Source organism: Piliocolobus tephrosceles, chromosome 9 (assembly GCF_002776525.5).
Source record: "Piliocolobus tephrosceles isolate RC106 chromosome 9, ASM277652v3, whole genome shotgun sequence".
Classification (NCBI taxonomy): domain Eukaryota; kingdom Metazoa; phylum Chordata; class Mammalia; order Primates; family Cercopithecidae; genus Piliocolobus; species Piliocolobus tephrosceles.
This window is the reverse complement of record NC_045442.1, coordinates 118,804,579-118,819,690: the sequence shown is the minus strand read 5'-3', so window position 1 is coordinate 118,819,690 and position 15,112 is coordinate 118,804,579. Positions and strand designations below refer to the sequence as shown.

Here is a 15,112-nt window from a genome sequence, read left to right as displayed (position 1 = left end):
CGCTGGGAGGAAGAAAAGGTCCTGATCTGTAGCATTTACCCACTTCCATCGTGTAAAGACTCTCCATGTGACTAAAGCCACCAATCGACGTCACTGAATCCAGATTAGGAAGGGATGTTCATAGACCATGCAGTTCCAGCTGTCTCCAGAGTGTGCCTGAAATAGCCCGATTTCCGCAGTCATGGCGGCAGCCAGGTGACAAGGCAGAGATGGCAGAGATGGGCGGGTAGCTTGATGTTTCAAGTTCGTAAACTCTCTGTATCATTCATTTAAACAGCATGGTAGTGTGTCTGCTGTCCTCGGCTGCATCTCGATGCTGACATTTGCCCCTTGCCTCCTGTCTCGGCACATTCTGATTCTATGGTGTTGTCTCCTCCCCCTTCTCAGCAGATGTCTCTGCTGCCACCTGCTTCTCAGAAAAACCCACCATGTTACTGTGAAGAAGCTGACATCCTCCTTGCCCAGTAGTAAATATATAATGGGATGTCAAGAACAGAACGGAAGGCTTTGAGCGTACAGCCTCGTGGGGTTTATCACCACCACAGTTCAAGGCAGAAGGTGTCCTGACCAAGTGATACGAGTGCTCAGGTCCACTTGTCAGGGACAGTGCTCACAGTGGAAGGTGACTTTTCATCTCTGGGCCACCCAGATGGGTGATCTGACTTTAGGCTCAAAAAGCAACCTTTTGGTCTTAATCTAGCTCCTCAAGCAGAATTCCCTTACTTGAATGAAAATACATGTACTTTCCAGCCTAACCTGACTTTTCCTGTCTTACTGTTGGTGAAAGGTTTCTATTCAAGATTATGTATGCATTGACTTTCTGGCTAATACATCAGTGTTGTGTGAGTTTAGTTGACAGGATTGGAGACCCGAGAACCCCTTAAGGGAAAAGGTAATAGCAGCAAACACTTAAATAACCCTCAGTGCATACCAGGCACTCTTAGGAGTACTTCATGTATTCAACCATATAACAAACCTGTGAGCTGTCCATTTAATTGATGAAGAAACTGAGGCACAGAGATGTTTAGTGCTTTGTCCAAGGTCACATGAGAGAGTGTCAGAACTGAGTTCTGAATGTAAGCCTTCGGGGTTCTGGAGTCTGTTTCCTAATCACCACCTTCTGCTGGTTCCTACCTGGCGAGCCCCGGGGCTGAGAATGAGACCCTGGACCCGCGGACCCCATCAAAGTGCAGGCAACCCGGAAGACTCCACCTCCACTACTCAGCACAGGCCCTGTGCCTATCCCTGGAAGGAAGGGACGCAGCAGAAGCCATCCTAGAGCCTGAAGAGCCCCCTTCCATGCTGACATCCTGACATTCCCAGTCCTGCAACTCCTCTACCCTCACCTGGTTTCTTTGGTTTCCGGGGACTAATCCAGGCATTTTCCGGCTCCAGATCTGCTTCTAGGTGAGGAGGCTCCGCCTGGGCCTGAGAAGACATCTCTGGTTGGGAGAGCTCTGCTGTGTGGTACTTGCCTGCCCACTGAATGAAACCTGTCCCCTGTGTACCCGCAGTTCCCTGAATGTTTCAGAATGCCTTTTTTTTTTTTTTTTTTTTTTTTTTTTGAGACAGAGTCTTACACTGTCACCCAGGCTGGAGTGCAGGGGCGCAATCTCGGCTCACTGCAACCTCCGCCTCCTGGATTCAAGTGATTCTCCTGCCTCAGCCTCCCAAGTAGCTGGGACTACAGATGCGTGCCACCACGCCTGGCTAATTTTTTGTATTTTTAGTAGAGATGGAGTTTCACCATGTTGGCCAGGCTGGTCTCGAACTCCTGACCTCAGGTGATCCACCTGCCTTGGCCTCCCAAAGTACTGGGATTACAGGCGTGAGCCACCACACCCGGAATGTCGTTCAAGTTTTATTTTTGCCCCAGGTTATCCTGCTAATGCCTATTTCTCCACTTCATGAAGCATTTCATTTCTGAAGCCAGTCCATTAAGGGGCTAATAAAAAGGGAACGTGCTGGACACGGTAGATAAAATAAAAAGCACTCCCTCTCAAGATGCTCTTCCCTGGCTCTCCAGTGCTGTGTGAGAAGATAAATGAGGCATTTGCTTTCTGTCCTCTCTTTCTCTGGGACCTTAAGGGAATGCTGCTGTGGGTTGTTTTGGAGCTTGCATTTCCAAAACTCTGGCCTGGAACAAAGGTCTACGAGGCACCTTCAAGGGTTATAGAGAGACTTCGTGGAAGCACAGAAATAACTTTGGAGGGGGAGAGGTTTCATATTCTCAGGCATGTTTACACATCTGTTGTCCCAAACTGGGCTTTAATTAATTAATTACTTTTTTTTTTTTTTTTTAGAAGCAGTGTCTCACTCTCTTGCCCAGGCTGGAGTGCAGTGGCATGATCATAACTCACTGCATCCTCGAACTCCTGGGCTTAAGAAATCTTCCTGCCTCAGCCTCCCAAGTAGCTGGGATTAAGGCATGAACCACCGTGCCTGGCATCAGATTGGGTTTTAATACTGTGGGTTTAATGGTGTCCTGATGTACCAGGAAGTTGACAGGATCAGGGCAAGAGTCAGTTGGATTTCCCCCAGCTGTTCCTAGGAGAGGAAGAAGACCTTTGCAAAGAGAGGAAGTTGGTCCTGGATGGGTGTGGAGGTCGCATACTCCTCTCCTGGTGCAGCTTGGTTGGGCAGGTCAGTCTTTGAGCACATGTGTCATCATCTACATAAGGAATAGCTGGAACCATATGTTCTTCAAAACACCTAGAGACCTAAAAGTTCCATGATTTTGTTGACAGCGTAAAATTCTAATACCTTTTGTTGTTATTATTGTTGCTCTTTTTTTTTTTTGTGAGGGAGTCTTGCTCTGTCACCCAGGCTGGAGTGCAGTGGCGCCATCTCAGCTCACTGCAAGCTCCGCCTCCCGGGTTCAAGCCATTCTCCTGCCTCAGCCTCACGAGTAGCTGGGACTACAGGTGCCCACCACCACACCTGGCTAATTTTTTGTATTTTTAGTAGAGACGGGGTTTCACTGTGTTAGCCAGGATGGTCTCGATCTCCTGACCTCATGATGCGCCCACCTCGGCCTCCCTAAGTGCTAGGATTACAGGTGTGAGCCACCACGCCCGGCCGTATTGTTGCATTTTTAAAAATCCCTCAAATTGGCCGGGCGCGGTGGCTCACGCCTGTAATCCCAGCACTTTGGGAGGCCGAGGCGGTCAGGAGATCGAGACCATCCTGGCTAACACGGTGAAAACCCCGTCTCTACTAAAAGTACAAAAAATTAGCTGGGTGTGGTGGCGGGTGCCTGTAGTCCCAGCTACTGGGAGGCTGAGGCAGGAGAATGGCGTGAACCCGGGAGGCGGAGCTTGCAGTGAGCCGAGATCACGCCACCGCACTCCAGCCTGGGCGACAGAGCGAGACTCCGTCTCAAAAAAAAAAAAAAAAAAAAAAACCCCTCAAATTAGTGTAGTCTTGGCATATGGTCTTATAAAGCAAATACATGACAGGGATCTATCTTTGGAGACCGTATCTGTAAGGAATATGATTGCTAAATAGAATGAGTGTCCGCATCTCTGTCTCAAGACCTGACTAGATGGTGCGTGGAGTGGTGCCTCTGTCCCTCGATCATTGGCAGGAATAAAGGTAGTTGAAGCCAAAGATTTCCCTACAGTTGAGGGCTAATTAACTCCAGCCTTGTCCAAGAACTCAATTTGTATCATCCTTAAGCTCTTCTAGCAACCTCAAGACTCCAAGAAACTTTTTTAAAAAGCAAGCTTTTCTCCACAAACAGAAGTTTAGGCACCTAAGCGTGATAGATGGCTCCCTATAATGGGCAGCTCTCGTTCACTACAGCAGCACGCTAGTGGTGATATCATAGCCTGTGGCATTACACAAGACTGTGACAAGCCATTAAGAAAACAACAGGCCAGCATTATTGAAATTCCTGATTGTATTTCCATCATCTGAAATATGTGAAGCAGCCTTGTAAACTACAAACTTTTCCTATTTTAGAACTTTGGAACCCATTTCAGCACTCCGTCCATACAGTGGTTGAGAGTCGGAGGGAACTTTTTTCTTATCGATATCTACCACTTTGCTCTGTTAGCTTTTTTTTTTTTCCATCTTTTAGACATGGTCTCTCTCTGTTGCCCAGGCTGGAGTGCAGTGGCGCGATTCCAGTTCATTGCAACCTCTGCCTCCAGGGTTCAAGCGATCCTCCTGCCTCAGCCTCCTGAGTAGCTGGGATTACAGGCATGCGCCACTGTGCCCAGCCAATTTTTGTATTTTTAGTAGAGACGGGGTTTTGCCATGTTGGCCAGGCTGGTCTCGAACTCCTGACCTCAGGTGATCTGCCCACCTTGGCCTCCCAAAGTGCTGGGATTACAGGCATGAGTCACCGTGCACAGCCTCTGTTAGCTCCTATTCTTCCAAATGGACTGGCTATGACTTTATTATTAATACAACAATAACAACAAAAGCATTATAAAGTAAATAAAATGAAGAGCCACAAAAGGCATGGTAAGAAGTAATCTTCCCTTGCCTAAACTGTACCGAAGCTGAAGGCGTAAATTGTATGTATTTCATCCCACTGTTATTTCTGTTTACCATTTGTGTATGTGTTTCTACTTGCAGTGCTGTAGAATCATTGACTCATAAGAACGTCAGATAAAAGGGTCCTGGACCATCTGGGTGAGCACAGTCTCAACATGGGAATATTATCTGTTGACTCCTAGCTAGACAGGACTATCAGCAGTGGTGCAGTTGCTATGTTCCAAGACAGCATCCTCCATCTGGGGACAACTTAACTATTAGGAAATCCATTTATGTGTTTGAATCTCTTGTTTTATAAACTTTTCCTGTTGGGACTGTGTCATAATGATGACAGTGATGGATAATTTCATGGAGTGCTTACTGTGAAATACTGTCCTTAGGACTTAAGATAGCACCTCATTTAATCTTTGCAAGAATTTTTCAAGGCAAGCAATAATATCCTGATTGTACAGGGAAGAAAACTGAGAGGTAGAGAGGAGAAAGTGACTTGCCCAGTAAATGTGGGCGTCTGATGGCAGAGACTGTGTAATAATACCATGTTCTGATGCCTCTTCTTGTTTTCTCTGGCCCCTCTTCTATACTCAGTTTCTTAACCCCCTCTCCCAGCCCCATCAGGTATTGTTTCCGCACCCCTGCCTGTCTCTTTCTGATTATTTTCAGTTTTGTAACATTATTAGAGCTAACTCCCAATACTTTAGATGTGAACTGATCTTTGTAACAGACAGACAGTGGAACCCTTTCCTGGCTAGTTCTGAACAAAGTGTTCAGATGGTCTAAGGATCACGTTTACTTTTTTTTTTTTTAAATTTTGAGACAGAATTTCGCTCTTGTTGCCCGGGCTGGAGTGCAGCGGTGCGATCTTGGCTCACTGCAACCTCCACCTCCAGGGTGCAGGCGTTTCTCCTGCCTTAGCCTCCCGAGTCGCTGGGATTACAGGCGTCTGACACCACGCCTGGCTAATTTTTTGTACTTTTAGTAGAGACGGGGTTTCACCATGTTGGCTAGGCTGGTCTCGAACTCCTGACGTCACAATCTGCCTGCCTTGGCTTCCTAAAGGTCTGGGGTTACAGCCTTGAGGCACGGCGCCTGGCCTAGGATCACATTTCCTTTTGAAGGGGCAGAGTTTTGGGTACAGTTGAGTTTTTTTTTTTTTTTTCTTCAAGGTAAGCGATAATATCCGGATTATAAAGGGAAGAAAATTGAGAGGTAGAGAAGAGAAAGTGACATGGCCAGTAAGTGTGGGAGTCTGATGGCAGAGGCGATGTAATAATACCATGTTCTGATCATCACCTCCATCACACAATCCCTGTTAACTTACAGCTGCCCCATACTCTACTTTTCTCCTTAATTAGTATTTTTTAACCCAGGACAGGTAGGGTAGGGTGATGTTAAAGGAGCCAGACTGCCTTGATTCTCACACCAGATTTTCTTCTTTGTAGCTCTTGTCACCTAGAGCACTGGACCTCTCTGAGTCTCAGTTTCCTTATCTCCAAAATGGGCTTGGCAACAGGAGTTCCCTGTGTGGCTTGTGAGGATTGAATTAATAGATACTGGGAAGCCCTTCACACATACACTGCCGTGTAGCGAGTATTCACTCGGTGTTGTCACTATGCCCTAGCTTTGCTGTTGTTGTGTGCACATGTAATCCAGATTGCTGACAAAAATAGGCAACTGTGGATTGACATTATATACACATTTAAGCAAATGCAACCATATGCATCTCTCTCTTATGAAATTAAAATACTGTACAGTTATATTTTGCATGTGTTCCACATATTGTAATAGCCATAGTTTTATATATTACAAAGTACTAAATAGCTATTCACTTTATGGGGTTGAATACACAGAAACAGGTGCTCCATACTTGAATGGGCAATTGAAATAATTTTTGAGGGAAATTTTGATGACTGTGTAATAATTGTTGCCTTTCTTGCTGACTTTCTATTCTAGCTTCTTTTAAAATTTTGACTAAGCCCGTGTTGAGAGGCCTTGATAAGCCCTTGGAAACCTCCACCCCACCTACCCCAAATTATCCGGTCACCCCTTAGGGTGCGCCCTCACCCTCCACAAGGCTTATTCACCATGTGCGCTAGGGCTACCAGCTGTTGTTACACAGGGACTCGGATGTGTTTCATATCCTGTGGTTCTTTGAGTACCAGCCATACCAGCTATCGTGTTAGAAACTGCTGACATGGGGTAATCAGCCTCAAGTCTCCATCCTTAGAAGTGTGTGTTCAAAGAATTACAACCCAGTGTGGCCCAGCAAGCACATTACCAGCTAATCAACTCAGCAGGTGCCTGGACCTGGGGCTTCCCAGTAAAGATAACATTGGAGATGGCTTTACAGGGTTGGAAGGGGCTGGGAGCTGGAGGACTGAGAACCCATTCTGAGGAGGAATGGCAGGCAGAACGCCTGAGAGCTCCAGAGGGTTCATGAGCAAGGAGTCTCTGGGACCAGGGGATGGGCGGGAGGAGGCAGAATTGGTGGAGTTAGATGAGGGGGCCTCCTGGGCCACCCCTAGGAAGGAAGACCCAGGTCCCTCAGGTGATTGGGAGCCATTGGTAGCTTTCAGCAAGAGGAACTCACTATTTTTGACTCTCGATTAAGATTTGCTGCATTTTATATTTCATTTCCATCTGAATAAGAAAATATACTGGAGTAATTAATGTATTCAAGTGTAGGTTCTGGAGGGAGGTTGTTCAAATTCTTTGCCCCTCTTTGGAAATGGAGCTTAGGAAAGGAGTCTGAGGGTGTGTGTATACGTGTGTGTAGGTGTGTGTGCACTTGCGTGTAGGTATGTGTGCATGTGTACATGTATAGTTGTGTGTGTGTATATCGGTGTGCATGCATGTGTGTGCATGTTTGTGTGTAGGTGTGTGTGTATTTGCTAGTGTGTTTGTGTATAGGTGTGTGTAGGTGTGAGTGCGTGTGGGTATGTGTATAATTGTGTGTGCATAGGTGTGTATAGGTGTGTGCATGTGTGTATAGGAGTGTGTAGTATGTGGATGTGTGTTGTGTGTGCGTGTGTATAGGTATATGTGCTCGTGTGTGTATAGGTGTGGGTGTGTGTGCATGTATGTGTGTATAGGTGTGTGTGTAGGTGTGTGTGCATAAGTGTGTGCATGTGCTGGTGTGTATAGGTGTATGTGTGTTTGCAAGTGTGTTGGTGTGTGCATAGGTGTGTGTGCATGTGTGTGGGTGTGCATGGTGTTGGTGTGTGTCTAGGTGGGGGGTGTGAGTGTGCACGTGTGTTGGTGTATGTATAGTGTGTGCTTGTGTTGGTGTGTATAGGTGTGTGAGCGTGTATGTGGGTGTGTCTATGTAGGTGTGTGTATAAATGTTAGTGCGTGTGTGAATGTATACGTGTGTAGTTTCATATGAGTGTGCACATGTGTGTTTAAAGTATGGTTAAAAGTTGGTAAGGAAATAGGAAGAAATGAAATTAGTTTTCCAAGTGTGGGCAGCCTTGAGTATTTTAGTCTTATATAATGTTTCAGAATTGATTGAATAACAAAACGAGTTATCTTGGACAGTAATTGGAGTAGCTAACATTTATCGATGCTACAGGGAGACAGACTGTTCTAAACCCTTTACATGAATTAGCACGTTAAATCTTCGAACCAGCCTTTCAAGTAGCTACTGTTTTTACCCACCCTTTACGGAAAAATCCAAAAGACAGAGAGGTCGAGTATCTTTTTTGTTTTGTTTTTGTTTTTTGAGACAGAGTCTCGCTCTGTTGCCCGGGCTAGAGTGCAGTGGCCCGATCTCAGCTCACTGCAAGCTCCACCTCCCGGGTTCACGCCATTCTCCTGACTCAGCCTCCTGAGTAGCTGGGACTACAGGAGCCCCAGGCCACGCCCGGCTAGTTTTTTGTATTTTTAGTAGAGACGGGGGTTTCACCGGGTTAGCCAGGATGGTCTCGATCTCCTGACCTCGTGATCCGCCCGCCTCGGCCTCCCAAAGTGCTGGGATTACAGGCTTGAGCCACCTCGCCCGGCCGAGGTCAAGTATCTTCTCGCCAGCTAGAGTAGAGGAGGCAGGACCCAGATGGTCTCTTTCCTGAGTCCATATTTACTGTAACCGTTGAATTACCGGACACCCACTTCAGTGGCATTTATTCAGTGAAATGTTTGGGGTGCAGGGAAGGGGTGGTGGTGACCGGAAGTTTAGCCTGGGGATCGCCTTTTAATATCCCTGTCTAGTCATAAAAATTCAAGGCATGTTCTAATCAACTAAGCACTTCACCAGGAACTTCTCATAAGCAAGGTGAGTGGTAGATGTGTTTTCCTCAAGGATGCAAGCAGCTGATCGAATTGGGAAGAAAATTATTAGTTGCAAAAGCATTTAAGCTTTGCAGTAAGATTACTAGTGCACCAAAGGAATCGTGACTGTTAAGCCCTCTAGCTGATTAACTGGTGCTATTATTTTATTTTAAAATGTTGTAGTTTTTTCACAACAAACAAAGCAATGTGTATTCCTAGAAGACAAATGAGGAAAAATACATCAGCAAAAAGAGGAAGAACACTCATATAACTCCACTAGCCAGAAATTCCCAGTGTTAACTCCTGGCATCACTTAGGGTAAATATCCCCATTCATCTCTTCTTGCCCCCAGAATAAATGAGCAGCAGCTTTTCCTGGAGCAAGGGAATAAGCCACTTGTGTGGTAGGCAGATATGCAGGCTGTGATGGCTAGAAAGTGAGGCACCCCAGGGCATGGCAGTTGGTATTTTCTGCTTTTGGGAGGGCCATTTCTTCTCTTTCAGGAGAGAAGTAATTTTCTGTCCCACCTGCATCTGTTTTCTGGCCTTGGGACCAAATGTCAAGATCCCGAGTGGCGAGCACGCCCTTCCTTTGGCTTTTCTAGTTGCTGAGATACCTGCCGGGTTATTTTTTTCTCCTCCAGATTGCATGTCTCTGATTCACCAGTGACACAAATATTGAACAGTCACATAAGACATAAATGAGGTGGGGAGAAAAAGCATGTCACTGAAATGCTGATTTCCACTGGTGAGCTCCTTGAAATCCTGATGGAACCTTTTCCAAATGAAATGTGAAGTGGTGTGCTTTTCAGAACATGAATTGTATTAAATAGCCAAACAATTGGATTACAGCAGTTTATCTGTACTGACTTTGCATTGCCATTTCAGAATTATCTCTTTAATTGCTACCTCTTCATTAAGGTTTAGGGTAGAATACTGTCACTATTTACATAATCATTTGCATATTTTGTATTAATTCGCATTTGTTTTGGATCTAGGTATTGAGAGGTGACTTAATTAGATCCAACGGTTCGTGGCTTGTGATCAGCAGCCGATTCAGAGCTTTCTGTTTCTCTCTCTCCTCTTCCTCATTTCCTCATTTCCTATTCCTCCCTCCATAGATGTCCACTATAATGGACTTGCTAAATCTCTTTGAATACACAGGCATCCTCCTAATTCTTTTTTTCATTTTGTGGTGTGCATGTATGTGTAAATGTTTGTATTTTTAATTTGTATTTTTGATTGTATTTTTAATTTTTGAATGGTATTCTTCAATAGATTTCATTCCGTTACTTAGCACTTTCAGTGCACCCTCTTTCTAACATCTGTCCGTGCTACTTACTCTGTTTCATCTAGTTCATTGTTTGTAGCTGCTTTTACCCCATTTTATCTCCATCTTCCTGGTGATGGATGACTGAACCATCTTGCGCTTGTGTGTCCATAAAGAAGATCATAGATGAAAACCCTTGTTCATGCCCCTTCAGAGACTCATGGGGGAATTTTTTGGGAGCCTCATATTCAGAAGAAGACATACAGTTACTTTTCATTTAAGTATCAGGTAATGCTTAATTTCATTAAGCATTGCCAGAATATTTTATTTTTTACTAAGTATTAATTGAGTACTTTCTATTTTTATCACATTAGGCTTGGTGTTTAGAGGGATTCATGAGGGAAAAAAAGACTCTTCTCAAGAAGTTTAAAATTTGCGTAGGAAGAAAGCAACAAAATGAGAATGTATGGGTAGTAGTAATAATAGTTGCAGTTTATTTGTCATATACCAATCAGTGACATATATCATCTTAATATGCATAACCCTATGAGGGTATATTATTAATTCCATTTTACTGTTAAAGAAAAGGCAGTTCAGAGTGGCTAAGTAAATTGCCTAAGGATGCACAGCAAAGATGGTGGCAGTGCTGAGGTTTAAACCCATGTTTCTCTTACTCCAAAGTCTCTGCTCTCTCAGTGCTATGCAGTACTACTACCTGAGATTGTCTGTTTTTAAAGAAGCCATTGAATCTTTGCATATAGCAGGAACTCAGTAAATACTTTTGAATTACTGATTGAAATAATCATGGCAAATGCATTTGAGTGCTATCTGCTAAGCTGTTTAAGTACTTTACGTCTACTAAACTGTTCCAATTTCACAGTAATCCTATAAAGTTGGCATTACTCTTATCCCTGTTTTTCTCCTGCAGAAACTAAGGCATAGAGAGGGTGAATAATGACCAAATTAACACAGAGCTGGATTTTTTTTTGTTTTGTTTTTTGAGACAGGGTCTTGCTCTGTTGCCCTGGCTGGAGTGCAGTGGTACAATCATGGCTACTACAGCCTCGACCTGATGGTCTCAAGTAATCCTTCCACCTCAGCCCCTGAGTAGCTGGGACTGCAAATGTACACCACCATGCCTGGCTAATTTTAGAATTTTTGGTAGAGGAACGGTTTTACTATGTTGCCCAGACTGGTCTTGAATTCCTGGCCTCAAGTGATTCTCCTGCTTCAGCCTCCCAAAGTGTTGGGATTATAGGTGTGTGCCACTGTCCCCTGCCTGGATTTTTAAAATTACTAAAAATTACATTTTAATTTTAACATTTTAATTTCAAGATAATTGTAGATTCACATGTAATTGTTAAGAAACAATATACAGCGAGATCTCACGTACCTTTTACCAAGTTTCCCCAAATGGTAACATCTTGCGAAACTGTAGTACAATACTACAACCAGGATATTGACATTGACAGAAGCTTCTGAAATTCCCTATGGTGCTGTTTGTAGCAAACCCACTTCCTTCCTGCATGATCTCAACCCCTGCCTAACCTCAGGTAACCTGTAATCTCTTCCCCATTTCTATGGTTTTGTCATTTCAAGAATGTTATATAAATTGAATCACATAATATGTAACCTTTTGGGATCTCCTTTTTCACGCAACTTTCACTGGAGATTTATCTAAGTTGTTGCATGTAGCAGTAGTTGTTCTATTTGATAACTGAGAAGTATTCCACAGTTTGGGCGTACCTCTTTGTTTAACCATTCACCAATTGAAAGACACCTGGTTTGTGTCCAGTTTTTGACTATTAAAAAATAAAGCTGCTATAAACGTCCATGTACAGGTTTTTGTGTGAATATAACTTTTTATTTCTCTGGGATAAATGCCAGGAGTTCAATTGCTAGGTTGTATGGTGATTGCGTGTTCCATTTGTAAAGAAACTGTTTGGCACCGAGTGGCTGTGTCATTTTACATTCCCACCAGTAATGTGTGAGTGATCATTTCTCTGCATCCTCGCCAGGATCTGATGTTGACGTCATTTTGTGATTTTAGCTATTCTCATAGGTGTGTGGTAGTGTCTTATTGGAATATTAATTTGCATTTCCCTGATGACCAATAATGTTGTACATCTTTCCGTGTGCCTACTTGCCATGTGTTTATCTTCTTTGGTGAAATGTCTCTTCATGTCTTTTGCCTCATGTTCTATTTGGATTGTTCACTTTTTTTGCTATTGAGTTTTGACAGTTCTTTATATAGTCTGAATATTAGTCCCCTGTGGGGTATGTGGTTTGCAGATATTTTCTTCCCCTCTGAGTTTGTCCTTTTGTCCTCTTGATGGGGTCATTCACAGAGCAAAAGTTTCTAATTTTGATGAAGTCCAGTTTATCCTTTTTGGAAAAAATGCAGAATGCTTTTGGTTTCAGTTCTAAGAACTCTTTGTCTTGCTTTAGCTCCTAAAGATGTTCTCTTATTTTTTCCTGTTTTATACTTCAACTTCTACATTAAACTCCATGACCCATTTTGAGTTAATTTTTTGTATAAGGGGTGAGATTTATACAAACAAAAGGCTTTACTTTTATTGACTGTTACTCCAGATTTGCCTGTTGCCTCCAGTTCCTCCAGCACCATGTGTATGAGAGACTGTCTTTCTCTACTGAATTGCTTCTGCGTCTTTATCAAAACTCATTTGGGCTTGGATATATGGGTTTATTTCTGCGTTCTCTGTTCAGTTCCATCAATCTGTGTGTCTGTCCCCCTAACAGTACCGCACTGTCTGATTACTGTAGCTATATAATGGGTCCAGTAGTCTTATTCTTCCCACTGTTGTTTTTCAAAGTTGTTTAGCTATGTTCTAGTTCCTTTGCCTTTCATTTACATTTTAGAATAATCTCGTTTATGGCTACAAAAATTTTTTGATAGGCATTGTGCTAAACCTGTATTATCAGCTTGGTGAGAATTCGCATCTTTACTATGTTGAGTTTTTGAATCCATGAATATGGTATGTCTCTCCACTTATTTAGATCTTTGACTTCTTTCATCAGCGTTGTGTGGTTTTCATTATGCAAGTCCTATAAATGTTTGCTTAGATTTATGCCTAAGCATTTTATTTATTTTGAATGATTGTAAATGGTATTTTAAATAGTGGTATCCGTGTGTTCATTGCTAGCATACAGGACTTCAGTGGACTTTTACGAATTGTTCTTGTATCCTGCAACCTTGCTGAACTTACATTTTAGTTCTAGTTTGTGTGTGTTTGTGTATGTGTGTGTGTAGATTCCTTGACGTTTTTGTATTATCTTATGAAACCCTGGGTGTTAACCTTCTATGTTAGATGGCTTTTGCTGACACTGCTCCAGGAGAAGAAGGGAGTGGGTATTGCCTTGTTACTGCCGGGTGGGGTGAAACCCAAGTTTCCCACGAGGCTTCCATGGTTACCTGCCAGGGTAACTCCTTCCCACTGTGCAGTGGGAGTAGAATTCTGGCTTCCTCAGTGTCTCCATAGACACTGCATGTGGCGGGGTTAGGCCTTGTTACTAGCCATTAGGGACAAAAGTCTCAGTTTCCTCTTTGGCATCTTTGACCCCACCATGGTTGACACCACCAGGCGTGGGGGTCCCCTTGGTACAGCCTTGTGAGGTGGACTCCTAGGTCTCTGCTTGGCCCTTGCTGGTGGTGGTGGGGGGGGCACATTTTGTTTTTGTGGGATTTGGCTGGAGTTGTGCGGTGGTTGTCTGAAAGTTTCTCTTGCTAGGCTGCCTTCCCCTGGTCACTTGGCTAGAGAGAAAGTAGGCTTTTGTCGGGGGCTGTTTTTGGTCTGAGCCCATTGGTGTTTCTGGAATGTCACCTTTTCCAGCTCTGTATCTTGGATACAGGAGGCAGAAAGAAAACTCAGGGTTCTCAGTGCCATCTTCTTTGAATCCCAAGATCCAAAAAATCTCTCCACCTGGCAGCATCATCTTACATTTAGGGTGTGTGCGCGTGTGCATGTGTGTGCGCGCGTGTGTATGTGTATGTGTGTGTGTGATGTCCAGAGTTTTCAGTTATACTTAGCAGAAAGAATAGAGAAACATACTTCTACTCCTTTTTGCAAGTGGAGGCAGACAGCTGGATTTTGAGCCCCATGGTTTAGCACGCAGGCCCTTGTCCTTAATCCATGTGCTCTTGGTCCCCGTGAAAGGAGACACGCTGCCCTGGAGCGGCCAGGGAGGCTTTGGTGGCATCGGCCAGACCTGAGCTCATCAGAAAACTTCCCAGCTTTTGAAAAGCTGGGGAAGAAGGGGAATTTTTCTTCCTGAAATAGCCTGAGTAGAGGGGAGGGCGTAGGAGTGAGTAGCGTGTTTGAAAGAACAGGAGAGAACTCGGCCCACAACAATCAAGGCTTGTGTGGGGAACAAGCACTGTGGTGGTAAAGCGCCTTGCTTCAGAGATGAGGAGCCCAAGGTGGGAGTCACTCCCTCCCTCCCTCCCCTCATCCGTCCCTCCCATCCCTCCCTCCCCTCATCCGTCCCTCCCATCCCTCCCTCCCCTCATCCGTCCCTCCCATCATCCGTCCCGTCATCTCATCCTTCCCATCCGCCCTTCTCTTCGCCCTTCCCTTCCCCCCTCCCCCCTCCCTCCCTCCCTTCCTCCCTTCCTGCTTTTCTTCCTTTCTCCCTCCCTCCCTTCCTTCCTTTCTCCCCCCTCAACATTTTCCATATTTATTGGACCACAGAAACTTTTGTCGCGGAATAATAAATAACATTCCGAGGAACAAACTTAGGGGAACCGCATCATGAAACAAATGGTTGCCATGGAGAATTTGGGCCTTTACTGGTAGCTTAGACTGAGTGACACACATTTTACATGCATGCTCCCTTTTTTTACCCCCAAAATAGCATTTTACTTTATTTTGCAAAGGTAATAAATGTTATTTAGAAACCCTTTTAAATTGCAATTAAGGGCTGGGTGTGGTGGCTCACACCTGTAATCCCAGCACTTTCGGATGCTGAGGCAGCTGGATCACTTGAGGTCAGGAGATCGAGACCAGACAGGCCAACATGGTGAAACCCCCCCATCTCTACTAAAAATACAAAAATTAGC

The 15,112-nt window shown here is 44.3% G+C and overlaps 1 protein-coding gene across 3 annotated transcripts in view; it reads left to right on the top strand.

Annotated features, from left to right (window-relative positions):
• CAMK1D (calcium/calmodulin dependent protein kinase ID) overlaps positions 1-15,112 on the top strand; it is a 507,832-nt gene that overhangs the window by 269,032 nt on the left and 223,688 nt on the right. The window lies entirely within an intron of this gene.